Here is a 16,311-nt window from a genome sequence, read left to right as displayed (position 1 = left end):
AAATCCATAAAGAAATTCTAGAACTAAATCATACCATACATCAAATAGACCTAGCTGATGTCTAAGGCATATTTCATCCAACATCCACAAAATATACATTCTTCTCAGCAGCCCATGGTTCTTTCTCCAAAATAAATTTTATCTTAGGGCACAAAGCAAGCCTCAGCAAATATAAGAAAATAGAAAGAATCCCATGCATTCTATCTGATCACAGTGCATTAAAGCTAGAACTCAACAACAAAAACAACAGCAGAAAACATGCAAACAATTGGAAGCTAAATAACACATTGCTCAATGATCAGTTGGTCATTGATGAAATAAAAGAAGAAATTAAAAGATTCCTGGAAATTAATGAAAATGAAAACATGACCTAACAGAACCTATGGGACACAGCAAAGGCAGTCCTAAGAGGAAAGTTTATAGCCATGAGTGCATATATTAAAAAGACTGAAAGATCCCAAATCAGTGACCTATTGCTACATCTCAAACTTCTAGAAAAACAAGAAAAAGCAAAACACAAAACAAGCAGAAGGAGAGAAATAATAAAAATAAGGGCTGAAATTGATGAAATAGAGACCCAAAAAACTATACAAAGAATCAACAAAATAAAAAGCTGGTTCTTTGAAAAAATAAACAAGATTGACAGACCCATGGCAAATCTGACTAAAATGAGGAGGGAAAAGACCCAAATCAGTAAAATCAGAAATGCAAAAGGGGGAGATAACAACAAACCCAACAGATCCAGGGAATCATTAGAGACTACTTTGAGAACCTATATTCCAGAAAATTTGAAAATCTTGAAGAAATGGACAAATTTCTAGATACTTATGACCATCTAAAATTGAACCACCTAAATAGATCTATAACACAAAATGAAATTGAAGAAGCAATAAAGAGTTTCCCAAAAAAGAGAAGTCCAGGACCTGATGGATTCTCTGCTGAATTCTATCAGACCTTTAAAGAAGAGCTACTACCAACTCTCCTTAAACTTTTCTACAAAAAAGGAAGGGTAGGAAAACTGCTTAACTCATTCTATGAAGCCAGTATTACATTAATCCCAAAACTAGACAAAAACACATCCAAAAAGGGTTTGTTATTATCTCCTTTTTTGCATTTCTGATTTTACTGATTTGGGTTTTTTCTTTCCTCATTTTAGTCAGATTTGCCGTGGGTCTGTCAATCTTGTTTATTTTTTCATAGGTCAATCTCCTTAATGAACATCAATGCAAAAATCCTCAATAAAATAATGACAAACTGAATCCAACAACATGTCAGAAAGATCACTCATCACGACCAAGTTGGCTTCACCCCAGAGATGCAGGGGTGGCTCAACATATGAAAATCAATAAACGTAATAAACCACATTAACATACACAAATCCATAAATGTAATACAGCACATTAATAGAAGCAAAGACAAAAACTACTTGATCATCTCAATAGATGCAAAAAAGGCCTTTGATAAGAATCAAAACCTCCTCATGGTAAAAACTCTAAGAAAACTAGGAATAGAAGGAATGTACCTCAACATTATAAAAGTTATATACAACAAACCTATAGCCAACATCGTACTTAATGGAGAAAAACTGAAACCATTTCCCCTAAATCAGGAATGAGGCAAGGGTGCTCACTCTCCCCACTCTTATTAAACATGGACCTGGAATTCCTAGCCAGAGCAATAAGGCAAGAAGAAGAAATAAAAGGAATACAAATAGGGAAAGAAACTATCAAAATATCCCTATTTGCAGACGGCATGATCCTATACTTCAAAGACCCAAAAAACTCTACCTAAAAACTCCTAGCCACCATACAAAGCTTTAGCAATGTGGCAGGATACAAAGTCAACCTACAAAAATCATTAGCTTTTTTATACACCAACAATGAACAAATTGAAAAAGAATATATGAAAACAATTCCATTTACAATAGCCTCAAAAAAATCAAATACCTAAGAGTAAACTTAACAACAGATGTGAATGACCTCTACAAGGAGAACTCCAAACCTCTGAAGAAAGAGATCGAGGAAGACTACAGAGGGTGGAAAGATCTCTCATGCTCATGGATTGGCAGAATCAACATAGTAAAAATTGCTATACTCCCAAAAGTAATCTACACGTTCAACGCAATTTCCATCAAAATCCCAATGACATTCATCACAGAGATTGAAAAATCCATCCTAACGTTCATGTGGAAACACAAGAGACCACAAGTAGCCAAGGCAATACTCAGTAAAAAGGGCAATGCTGGAGGTATCACAATACCTGACTTCATATTACAAAGCAATAGGAATAAAAACAGCATTGCACTGGCACTAAAACAGACAGAAGACCAGTGGAACAGAATGGAGGACCTGGATATGAATCCACACAGCTATGCCCACCTTATTTTTGAAAAAGCACCAAAAACATACTATGGAAAATAGACAGACTCTTCAACAAATGTTGCTGCTTGCAGAAAACTGAAACTACGTCTGTGTTTATCAGCCTGTACTTGTATCAACTTAAAATGGATCAAGGTCCATAATATCTGACCTGAAACTCTGAAGCTAGTACAGAAAAGAGCAAGGAATACTCTGGAAACAATAGGTATAGGCAAGGAATTCCTCAATAGAATCCCAGCAGCCTGGCAACTAAGAGAAAGCATGGACAAATGGGACTACATGAAATTAAAAAGCTTCTGCACAACAAAAGAAATGGTCTCTAAACTGAAAAGATCACCCACAGAGTGGGAGAAAATATTTGCTAGCTATACATCAGACAAGGGACTGATAACCAGAATATACAGGGAGCTCAAAAACTAAACTCTCCCCCACCCAAAAAGCAATGAACCAAAAAAGAAATGGGCAACTGAACTAAACAGAACTTTTTCAAAAGAAGAAATCCAAATGGCCAAAAAACACATGAAAAAATGCTTAGCATATATGGCTATAAAGGAAATCAAAATCAAAATCACACTAAGATTCCACCTTACCCTTGTTAGAATAGCTGTCATCAAAAACACCACCAACAACAGGTGTTGGTGAGGATGTGGGGAAAAAGGAACTCTCATACACTTCTGGTGGGAATGCAAGCTAGTACAACCACTCTGGAAAACAATATGGAGGCTTCTTAAAAACTTAAATATAGATCTGCCATATGATCCAGCAATCCCATTCCTGGAGATATACCCAAAGGAGTGAAACTCAGGTTACACCATAGGCACCTTCACACCCATGTTTATTTCAGCACTATTCACAATAGCCAAGTTATGGAAATAGCCAAAATGCCCCACTACTGACGAATGGATTAAGAAAATGTGGTATTTATACACAATGGAATTTTACTCAGCCATGAAGAAGAATGAAATCTTGTCATTTGCAAGTAAATGGATGGAACTGGAGAACATCATCTTAAGCTAAGTTAGTCAGGCTTAGAAGGCCAAAAATTGTATGTGCTCCCTCATATGCACACTTTAGACATTGAACAAATGCAGTAATATTATTGGACATGGGTCACATGCTAAGGGTAGAACACATACATGAGGAATAGGGAAAGGTAGGAAACCCAAAACTTGAAAGTGTTTGATGAGTCCACTGTAAAAGAGTTAATATAGTAACCTTAAAATTACAGAGGTCACTATGGGAAGGTGACCAGGAAGTAGTGAAGAGGTCTGGTAGAGATGAATCAATTCGGGTTGTAATACACGTGTGCATGGAAGCAATGCTAGGACTTTCTCTGTATAGCTATCCTTATGTCAAACTAGCAAAAACGCTATGTCATAGTTAGGAGTAAGGCCTTAGAAAAGCTATTAATAGTTTGTTATTTCTTTGGTCATACTGTAAGGTTAATTGAACTTAATAAATAATAGTTATCCCAAAAAAAACCCCACTATGTCTTTCTTATTATTGCTTATGTCTTCTCTTCAACAAAATTGTAGAAGAGGGCAGAACAGGTTCTGCTTGGAAGTGAAGCTGGTAGGATGGAGAGGAATGGATCAGGGGAGGGAATGGGAGGTCGGGGGGAGAGAAATGATCCAAACAATGTATGCACATATGAATAAATAAATAAATAATAAAAAAGAATTATTAGATAATCTGTCCCTCATAATTTTGATAAAATAGTTTGTTGATTGTGATAAATATTGCCTTATCTTCATTTCACCAACTGAAAGTTATTTATTTTGACTTTAGCTTCAGAGATAATAAGCTCAGCTACCACTTAAAAGCATATTAAAACTTCAGGAAGTTTTGCAATATGCTAATTTAATGCTTTATTTGCTTACTTCATTTAAGAATACAAAGAACTAAAATGATCTTTGCAAAGCATTGATCTAATCTCATTCCACAATGATACTTAATTTCTGCCTAGGAGGCAAACAGACATTTCAATTTGGAAATTAAAAGAAACAAATAAACTATTACATATCAGTGGTACTAAACCTTGAAGACAAAAAAAATCCATATATATGTATAGAATTGAAAATTACTGTAATTCAGCTGTCCAAGAGTTTACAATTCTTCCAAAACATGCAATATTATTCATTACATATGAATGAAGAATTAGAATGTCTTCCTTCTAAATATGTTTTCTTCTCCCCTTCCATGTATTTCTGTTTGCAAGCATATATGTGTATTTTTGTGCATTACTGAGGTTTAGGCTAGTTTTTAAAACAAATAGATTCCACCCACAACTTTAGTTAGGCAATTCTGTATGCGAACAGTTTTCCTTCACACAGTGATTTAGGAAAGTTGGGTCCTTCTGTTTGAGACTTCTCCATTTCCCAGGACTTTGCAATTCTTTCCATAAAGCCAACAGATGGGGAAAAAAGAATATGGAAAAGGCATGAGTCCTATTCATTTCATGCTCACTCACATTCTATTTCTAAGAAGTAGTCACATGGCTCTAACACTCTGAAAGTAGGGAGTGGGGTGGGAAATGTAGTTGCTGGCTTGGAAGTTGGATCCTGACAACAGCTGTATAAAAGAGTAAGCACAAATTTTAAGGGACAGTTTTTAACGGGCCTTTGCCACAGAATAAATTTGGAAGGAAAGAGAGGTTACGAGTTAAATACTATGAAATAGAGAGAGAGAGAGAGAGAGAGAGAGAGAGAGAGAGAGAGAGACTACTTAGACTACTTTTACATATTTCACATCTTTAATCTTGTTCTTTAGTATCTAAGTGAAAATAGAAATGTTATAACACCCCTTCTCTTAATATCTTTTCTTCCCTCAAACAAGAAGACAGAATGTGTTCTGACAGAGAAAGAAAACTTAGTATGAAGACAAAAAATTTCTTCCTTAATATGGGGAAACTGAAGATTGTAATTGTTTTTATTTTTCTCTATGTCAATCCTGGATTTTTCTTAACACTTTTCACTTGTAGTTCTCTTTCTCAGCATAAAATAAGGAAGGATGTCACTCAGGGTTATAGTCTTGCTATAGGAGCCTTGAACTATAATCTGAGAAAAAAAAGGTATTTCAAGTTTTAACCATTTAGCCTATTATTTTAGACAAAATATTGCAGAGTTCCTCAGACTGAAAGTATAGACTGTATACACCTACCATTTCTTGAAGAAGGCTACAAGAGTTATCAAATACCTACCAAAGGTTCAAAATATCTTTATTTTGACATCAAAATATCCATCTTGACACAATAAAGACTACGGAAGGCCTTCCAATATTTGTACACTTATTCATTCCTTCACCATAGATTTAGAGTGCCTACTATATGCTAAGCCCTAGGATAGAAGTTGTGGATATAAAGACAGACATGAACAGATCTTTAAGCAAGAGAGTGACAAAGTCATATTTGCATTCATTAATATCACTCTGCAGAGTGGAGAATAAACTGAAGGTGCAAGAATAGAGGCAGGGAGAGCAGTTAGTGAAAAGGTTCCCACAGCAGTGCAGTAGAACGTGCAGGTACTCAGGTAAAGGAGTATGTGTCCAATGAAAGAAGTGGAAAGATTTAAAAGGTAGTTCACTATATATTTGGCAGAAGGTGACAAATGGATATGCCTAGCTGTGTGTGTGTGTGTATGCCATTGTTTGAAATAAGCAAAAGGAAAAACATGTTTGAGGATGGAAAGAAAATGATGAGCACAGTTTTTGAAAATGTAGCATTTAAAAGGCAAGTGTAGTCTAAATGGAAGCAGTTCTATACACAAGTTTGGAGGAAGAGGATTCTAGGATGGAGTGAAAAATAGTAGTTGGAGCCATGTAATAGATGAGGATCAACAAACAAGAGACTGCAGTATGAAGACTACAAGACAAATTTAGAGGCCCACTAACATTTGTTTTTTGAGACTGAATCTCACTTTATAGCTCAGGCTGGCCTCAAACTTATGATCCTCCTGCCTCAGTCTCCTGAGTGCCAGGACCACCACACCCAATGGAACACTGATAGTTAAGGAATATTCTGAGGGAAAGATTCCAGCCAAAGGGATAAAAGTAGGGATTTCTAAGATCAAGATGGCATAAGGACAACCAGGAGACTGGTATCACAGAAGCTAAATTCCCTCAAGAAGGAAAGCATTTTCCCTACAGTATTTGCTACAAGATGCTCAAGTGTAATCAGGACTACAGTGTTTGTCAGGTTTTGTAACAAGGAAGCTGCTGCCAACCTCCTTGAACTAAACTGAGAGAAGAAGAAAACTAAAATTTATTGAACACTAGGAAATGTCTGAGGAAGTGTCTTACTAATGAGATGTCAAAGTTGCATTCTAAACAAATGATGGTGGTTACTCTGCATACTGATTTTCTTGTGCAGTGTTGTAATGCTATATCATCAGATAAAACTGTTTCTTCATCCTCACATTCACATTTTTCTTTTCAGAATGTCAACATGTTTTTAGTTACTACTTGTAAATATGTGTTGCCAAAAAGCTGTGAAGGTGTAAATCACCGAGATAATTTAATAATGTTAATAATTAATGCTCTTTTTAGAACACATTAAGGTCCAGAAGTTACCTTATTAATTCCAAACGCTCTGCAGTTTTGCAGAAGAGAAGCCTGAGATTCAAGGATTGTATATCATGTGTCAGAAATCAAACAGGTGAGAAAGTGACAGGGATGGGTTTTATTCCAGTTCTGTTGTCTTTTTCCTCTTCACTTAATATTCCACCATCTTTGTCCTTTAAGTCCAGAATATATCAATCTACAAATTTTTGTAATCACTTCCTAATATCTGATTAAATCCAGCTTATCTCATACAAAGTTTTCAGAGTATATTTATTGAATAAATCAATTCAAGACATTTTTAAAAAATATAATCTACTTATGTAAAGGCCAAATATAAAAAACCCCAGAAATTCAAGAAAAATATCAAACACTATATACAATAACACGGATACCATTTTGCCTCCATTTCTTCTGGAGGAGAAAGTGGAACATAAGGAAAACATAGAAATCAACAAGAAGGTACCAAAAATAGAAATAAAGAATTAATCTAGAAGATTTCAGTAAGTTCCAGAAAGATGCCCTCATAGGACCCAACACAAGATATAGTAGTGATGCAAAAAATCTTGCCTGGTTTCGATTGAATTCATAGTAACATATCAAGAACTTGAGAAGTGCTCAAAATGGATTCTTTTTCTACACAAGTCTGCTACTGAATGAATTTGGTTTTTTGCTCTAGTAAAGCTTGGATAAATGTCTCTTATAACCATCTGCTTGCCTTCCTTTGATTATGTGCTGCAAAATAAACTTATATTCTTTAATTTGTTTTTCTAAGTAAACTTAGTCATGAGGAAAAGGTTAGTTCATGTGGATTGTTCAGGTCACCCTTCTATGATAATATTAACATTGACATTCTAGTCAATGTCTACTAATTCAGTGACCATGGACTGGAATCAGTTATAAAATACATGTCTATGTCTATGTAGATTTGGCTAGCAACCAGATCCTGGTCCTGAGATAAAATGCCAGGAACAAACTAATTGACTATAAATCCAAGTTTCTAAATTTTCTCTGTTGTAACTTTGAGAGGAGTTGATGGAGTTTTGTAGTGCTAGACAGTGAAATTCAGGTTTACTGACCTCTTAAGAGTAGAAGTTAGACATTTTGAAACAGAGAAAATAAAAGTCAAACACATAGAAATCAAACACCTGACATTAGCTTTCAGAAATGTTTAGGGCAAATACTCACCTTCATGTTCTCCAACAAGCTAATTGTTATTTTGTCATCTATATCTGCTATTTTTTAGACAAGGTCAGTGTCCTCAAACTTGTGATCCTCTTGCCTCAGCCTACTGGGATCATAGGTGTATGCCACCTCACATGGCTATATCAGCAACTTAATGAAATCGTGAGCAAACTTTTTATCATGAGCCATAGCATTGCTCTCAGAAAAAACTTATTCATTCTTCTCCAATACCTTAAACAGAGTTCTGTTGCAGAATAAACTGTGTAATCTTGAAATAATTTTATTGCAGGTCTGCCCCCTAAACCAGATTACAGAGTCTTTAAGAAAAATCTTTTAGACTACAAAATATTTATTGAACACCTAACATGGAACAGAGAGTGTTGCATGTGATGGGGAGCCAACAGTGATTAAAGAGTCAAATATTCTTGCCTTTGTGAATCTCACATCTTGAGTGAGAGGAGAAGAAGGGAATTTAGAATTGAAGAGGTTTGGCTTAAGGCCCAGAACTACTATTGTTTAGTTGTATGACCTTTGGAGAGTCACTCAACCAAAAGTTCAGGTGCCTTATTTATAAATTAAAGATGAAAATACTTTACAGCAGAGTTATGATTTTAATGAAAAGACATAGTGCATCATAATGGAAATAATAACTAAGCTTTATTGTGTATTTGTTTTATGGCTGCATTATTGTGCTTTATCATTACAGCAAGACTGCAAGATAGGTACGATTATAGAGAGGATAGATGACTTATGTAGTCAATAAGTTAGCTAGGGGCAAAGACAGAATTTGAAGCTGAGGAGTCTAACTGCAAAACCTACACTTACATTCATTAGGTTTTCCTTTGTGCACTACTTTATTCTAAATCACATTACCTGCTATAAAAAGGACAGTTGTGAGAATGAGAATGCTATAAAGTTATCATAATAGAAAACTAAGATCAATTTAACCAAGTAAAGCAACAACAACAACAACAACAAAACAAAAGGAATCTACTGATTCATCTCTTTGAAAATGGCACAAGGGAGCTGCAGGCTAAGTTTAATCAAGGATTCTGTGCCACACTTCTCAGTTATCTTAGATCTCCCTCTTGTGTATACTAATCTTACTTCACATTACTTTCTTTTATGGTATTGAAGTGGCTGCAGATGCTCTCATTATCACACTTATACATTGCTGAGACCAAAGCAAGAGAAAAAGAATTTCCTGGAAGCTTTCACAGTTGATCTCCTTGAGTTTCATTGGTTCCAAACTAGTCACATGCATATCCTTGAGCTGTTACCATGGATTACATTGGGTTATCCAGGCCTGAACTATATTCTTCATTCCTACAATAATAACATATGTATTCCATAGAAGAACTCTTAGCAGAACAGAATTAAAAAAAACCCAAAAACTCACCAAGAGAATTTCTCTTAGTTAATATATTTTTATTGAATTAATATTTCATAATCAAATTAAGTAGTTCTCATGTATCTGTAGATAATATTTTCTGTCTATGAAGTAGAATAAAAAGAAGGTAAGATAAATGTTTTATAAATAATCTCAAGAACTAACACTCACTCACATAATCATTCCTGGCGTATTTTTCTTTGAAATTCACTCATCTATATGGAAACAGCAGAGGGAAGTTCAGGATAATATGTCATTAATATTTCATACACAGTCTGTTTAACACTATACAATTCATTTTTATAGGAATCTTAGGCATCTCCCCCCGCAAATTGAATATTTCAGACATCCTCATTTTTTACACCTTAAAAGTTATTTTTCAGCATTCATTCACCTAAAGTCTTTATACACATAATACTTCAAGATCAAGTTCATAAAAATTATTTTATTGTGTTTTAGTAGGAAGAAAAGATATACTTGAACATTTTGTTGTCAATGTGCCAGACTTCTATTTTTAACTCAAATATTATTTGTGCTCAGTGCATTATATCTTTCAATTCAAATTCCCTTTAGGGGGAATTATATATTTTTTAAAGTATCTAGTATTCCAATTAGTTTAAGGTAGACTGAAAGATTTTGAACTACTGAAATGAAAATAAATTGATTTAAGATTTATTTTGTTCCTTGTTTTATATATGTATATCTAGGTATCTATCTTTTTGGGTAGGGCTGGGATTTGAACTCAGGGCCACATGTTTGGTAGGCAGGCACTCTATCACTTGAGCCACTCTGCCAGCCTTGTTCCTTATATTAAACAATATTTCCTAAGTGTGTTTCAGAAGTTGGTTTGAACTAGACATTTCCATTGTAAAGTGGTTTGCTAAAATTTGGACACTGAATCTTTTTGTAAGGAGTTTTTGTAAGGAGTAATGGAAATGGAAAAGAAGCACATGGAAATGACTTAAACTACTTTAGTATTGTTATCTTTGGGTTAGTTCAATTTAGGCTGCCAACAAATAAAATCTTATTATTTTTTTCTTCCTTTATTGTTGTGCTGGGTGGGGGTACATTGTGGCATTTATAAAAGAACTTACAATGTTTCAAATATATCATACTCGAATTCATCCCCTCCACCTCTTTCCTTTATCCACCCATCCCCAACACCCTCCAATTCCTGAAATAGTTTCAACAGGTATCAGTTTCGCATTTACTTACATATGTATACATTTTTTGCACAGTATTCACCCTCTTACCCTCCTTTACTCACCACCTTCCCCCTCCCACTCGCACTAACATCTCCTCACCTCTGCAGGACCTCTTCTGCCCTCCTATTCTCTAATTTTGTAGAAGAAAAAAGAGAAAAGATAAAAAGAAAAACATTAAATTTTTGCTTGCTTGAGATAAAGGTAGCTACACAGGGAGTTTCCTTGTGGTATTTCCATGTATATATGCATTATAACCCCAATTGGTTTATCTCTAATTTTTTTCATTCTACATTAGTCATTTTCTTATGGTGGTTTCAGCCAGTTTTTAAGATTTCTACATTCATTCTTATATAGAGAGTATATCAACCATATTCATCTTCTTCTTTTCCCCTACCCTTCCCATACCCGAACTCCCCTTATTGTAACCAGTTTTTCATAATATTGAAGCATTTGTATTAGGTCTACATTCTAGATAACATGTGGCTTTTGTCCTTCTGAGCCTGGCTGACTTGGCTTAAGATGCTGTTTTCCAGTTCCATCCATTTATATGCTAATGAAAAAATTTCATTCTTCTTTGTGACTGAATAAAATTCCCTTGTATATAACAGTTTATTATTCCTATTTGGGGGAAAGGTCAGACTGTGACAAAGACGACCTTATCCTTAGGCCTTATGATTTAGACAGCCCAGCTCTGAGATTATTCTACATAGGAGAAGTTTGCACAGCCAAGCCAACATTTCCACCAGGAGCTTCACTCCCATGTTCTCGGCATTCTTTGTCTAAAGGGTTCTAAGTCAGTGTTGGCATGGTCAAGGGGAAAGTGTTTACCTAAGGTGAATAGGCATATCTTGAACATGTGTGTGAGTGATGGTATGACTGAATCCATGTGTGCAAAGTTTTCACAGTGCAAAACAGATTAAAAGAAGAAAGAAGAAAAAGGCAGCAGACTCACAATAGCTAAGATGTGGAAAAACCTAATTATCCGTTAACAAATGAATGAATAAAGAGAATGTGGTCTATAAAGTCAATGGAATTCTATTCAGCTTGAAAAAAGAAGGAATTCATGCAATATGAGACAATACAGGTGGATCTTAAAGATATTATGCTTATTAAGTTATACATAGAAAGACAAGTACAGCACGAATCTACTTATATGAGGTATTGAAACAGTCAAACTCATAAGATCACAGCCAGGAATGGTGGTTACCAGAACCTGGGGGGATGGTAAAATAGGGAGCTACTAATCAACAGACATTAGGTTCAACTAAGTAAGATGAATAAGCTCTAAGGATTTGCTATACAACATTGTACCTATAATCAATAATAGTATATTAAACATTAATTCTTATCACAATAATTTTTAAAATTTCATTTTAAAAATGCAACAAGTTCCAGACTCTTAAGAGGTACTTGAGATCAGCTTGAAGTCTCTGCATTTCAGGACAGACCTCCAAGGAGTCTGAGAATTCTAAATTAAATCTGGACTCCCATGTCATCAGGATGGTGTATTTGTCAAAGAAGGCAAATAGAATATATTTTCCTTAACTGTTGGTTTACTTGACTTATACCTATATGTATAAAATAGATGGGCTACCATTTGCCCTAGGTCCTATAAAAGTTATGGAGCAGTTCTGATCCATGTGACTATTCAGAGGACTATGTTATATAGAATATCAGAAGATGCCATTTCTTTTAATTTCTGGACCAAGGTATTGAAGGAGATCCACTCAACAACAATCCATAGCATACCACAGTTGGGAGACTCATAGGCAATTAATTATTTTTCCTTAAGGGAAGAAAGCTAGATACAACACAAATTGTAAGTGAAGCCATGACTTGAAAATATTTAATATCATTTCCTTTGGCATACATTCCTATTTTATGAATCGTTTGGGATTAATTTGCTTTTTTATCTGTGGCCCTAACTCTAAGCTCAATAATTGAATTGATAGTTCATTAGCATTTCAGAAAGAACAGTTTTTTTTTTTTTTTTCATTTTTCTTTTATTAGTCATATGTGCATACAAGGCTTGGTTCATTTCTCCCCCCTGCCCCCACCCCCTCCCTTACCACCCACTCCACCCCCTCCCGCTCCCCCCCTCAATACCCAGCAGAAACTATTTTGCCCTTATCTCTAATTTTGTTGTAGAGAGAGTATAAGCAATAATAGGAAGGAACAAGGGGTTTTGCTGGTTGAGATAAGGATAGCTATACAGGGCATTGACTCACATTGATTTCCTGTGCGTGGGTGTTACCTTCTAGGTTAATTCTTTTTGATCTAACCTTTTCTCTAGTCTGTGGCCCTAACTCTAAGCTCAATAATTGAATTGATAGTTCATTAGCATTTCAGAAAGAACAGTTTGAACAACAAACTGTTGCTTTTTAAAAAGGATACATAGGACTTGTTAAATTGGTCACCTTTTCCAAATGAATTATACTAGAGGTAATGGAACAAGTCCATGTCCCATAAATATAAACTAAATTTGAATATAGGATTACATGTTTTTAAATATTGAGCCTGAGCATTAATTATCTATTATACTATATATTTCACAGGCAAATTAAAACTGTTACTTTATCTAAAGTTTATGATTTTTGCTTTTGATGGCACTAACATTTTAGCTGAAGGTCTTGTGCTTGTTATGCAAACATTACACCACTTGAGCATGCCCTTAGCCCCTTTTGCTTTAGTTATTTTTCAGGAAGAGTCTTGCTTTTTTGCCTGTCATTAGCTTCAGACTGCCATTCTCCCACCTACAGCCTCCCTTAAGCTGGGATTACAGCTCTGAGCCACAACACTGGTTTATTGACTAAGACAAGAGTGTTGCTAACATTTTACCTTGGCTGGTCTCAAATTGCTATTCTGCTGATCTCTGTCTCCCAAATAACTGGGATTACTTGCATGAGCCACTATGCCCAGCACTTAAAGTTTATAATCTGAAACAAAAATATAAACTTCACTTTTCATGTGCTTGATGTTATTTTTCCTAGTGAAAAATCTATATACTGAGAGTAGCCATTAAAATAATGATGGCTTTAAAACTGAAACGTCTCTAACATACTAAGATCTAATATAGTTTCATGGTGCTAAAATAGAATATTTCAGAGAAGTCTTAAAATGGAAATTTAATGCATTGAATTAAACATTGAAATAAACTTGAACATGAATTTCATACTTATTTTATTTTGCTTTATTACGAAAGTCCAGTGTCAGTTCCCAAAATGTAATTGTTCTGGTAAGGGCAGGTATGCATACTATTTTTCATAGATCATTTTTTCATGAAAGAAGCTATGTAAATATAACATGAAATAAGTGTTTAACATAGTAAAGACTAAAAATTAATTCTCTTAAGGAACTGTCATAGAGGGACAAATGTGACTTCTTGCTTTAGAGGTTAAAATATTATCTTTTGATTTAGCTTTTCATTCTCATTCAACAGCTATTCACTGACTTGTTCACATATGACATACTTTGTGTTATAGATTGGCATGCAAACAAATGGTTGATTATCTGTACTCATGGGCCCATTGGTCTTAGGGAAGTTAGGAAGAACTTCATCTTAAGGCTAAAGCTACCATTTTTGAAGTATGTTCATAATACCTTAATCAAGGATCCAAGATACTGTTATGTTTGAAAATGTTGGAAAAAAAATCAACTGATCGTGTGTTCTGAGGGACATTTCATTTAATAAAAAAAGATGGAAAATTTGGGGGTTGGGAAAAAGGGAACTGTAAAGCAATTTGTAAAGTGTACAATTCAAGCACTAAACACAAGAATGTCCAAAACACAGTAATTTCTTCTCATTTAATCTTTTTGGTTTGTTAAAATATTTTAATTACTCAAAAAATTATCAAGCACCTGCTATGTGTTGGACAAGGCACTAAATCCTGGGCATGGCTACATGATACTACTGACATAGTTTTTGCCATCCTATAATTTACATTCTAGTAAGTTGAAAGCTGTGATAGTGGTAATAATGTTTCTAAAGAATATAAATGAAAACACTTAATCAAACTTGCAGTTTGGAGAGTATGATGATAGGGACAGAAAAGTTTTCATGGCAGAAAGAATATTTAATTAATCCTTGAAGAAAATTATAAGCTCAGATGAAATAAGAATGGGAGAGGTGGGCAGTGATAATGATGTTTAGGGTCACTTTGAATGAGTTCAGGTCTGGATAAAAAAAATAATGTGAAAGGTTGTGATCATTGGTTCTACGAATGTATACAGACACCCTTACTTTTCTAAGCTGAATATTTTTTCAGATTACAAGGAAAAAATATGTAAGAAAATAGGGAAAGAATTAGTTAGGAATCTGTAAGGACTTGAGCCTTTCTGAGAGGGACAAAGGGGAGGAATGGTAGTGTATGGTGGGAAGAATGGACAGGTGAGACAGTAATCTGTGGTTATGCAGAGAAATGGCTAATAAACTATGTCCCAAAGTTGTTTCTTTATCCCTAAAAAACAAGTAGAGATTATTGAAGGCTTTTAGACAGACAATGGGCATATTCAAACTTTTATTTGAAAAAAATTACATTTTATGTGAAAATAGATTGGAAAGCAGCAAGCTTAGAATTCTAGAATCTGGGCAGGAAATAATGTTTTAAAATTTTAAGCAAGAGATGGGGGTCATCTGACTTTTGGTTTTGCATACAAGAAAGGAGAATATAATACATTCTAGAGAGAAAATACAAAATAATTGGTAAAACCTACTGATTAATTAGATATATGGATGGTATCAAGCTTTTGCTTTATTTACTTAAGTAGATGGCAGTCATAAGTAAGGGAACCAGGAAGTAGAACTAGAATTTACAGGGTAGGTGATAAATTTAGGGGAGTGTTTTAAGCTTGAAGCATGTGTAGAAAATCCAACTAGAGAATTTAAATAAGCATTTGTATATTCTTGTAGAGTACTCAAGAAAATTATCTGCATTGGAATTATAGTTGGAAGGTTATCAGTGCATGAATGGTAATTGCATTAAAGATGTGATTACCCAGAGGAGTATCAAGTGAGAAGAAAAGAGGTCTTAGGGACAGAAGAATGAAGAATATCAATACTTACAGAAAAAACAGATGAGGGACTCACAAAGAAAACGAGAGTGAAATCATGTAAGTTAGAGTGTTTTAAGAAGGATAGAGTTGGCAGTGTAAGTAAAATAAGGGCCACAGATGACCTGACAAATTCAGCAACAGAAGGACCATCAGTACCATTGGTGAGGGCACATCCATGAAATTTTGTAGCTAGAAGTCAGCCTGTAGTGTGTGCAACATGGCAGAAAGTATGAAGCAGACACATGGGGTTGTCAAGGGTTTATCTGTAAAGCAAAGTCAAGAGGGAAATCATTGATGGAATACATAGGCTTGAGGGGTTGTTTTAATGATAGAAAATGCTAGAATATTAAATGCTTAAATGTTCATAGAATATGGGGTCTTATTTTTAAACTGCTGATGGAATGCCATAACATAAAGAAAGGGAGAATATAATATCTTCATGAACCAGCAATGTGGACACAGTATATTCTCACAGAAATAATACCAAAGAATATATTCACAGATGTGTTAACATGAAATATTTTACAAATTAATTACCATCTCTAAA

The 16,311-nt window shown here is 34.7% G+C and overlaps 1 protein-coding gene across 13 annotated transcripts in view; it reads right to left on the bottom strand.

Annotated features, from left to right (window-relative positions):
- Positions 1 to 16,311, bottom strand: part of Dmd (dystrophin) — a 2,168,746-nt gene that overhangs the window by 918,921 nt on the left and 1,233,514 nt on the right. The gene's annotated exons all lie outside the window — the stretch shown is intronic.

This window comes from Castor canadensis, chromosome X, assembly GCF_047511655.1.
Source record: "Castor canadensis chromosome X, mCasCan1.hap1v2, whole genome shotgun sequence".
NCBI classification, from domain to species: Eukaryota; Metazoa; Chordata; class Mammalia; order Rodentia; family Castoridae; genus Castor; species Castor canadensis.
This window is presented reverse-complemented; position numbering and strand designations above follow the sequence as displayed.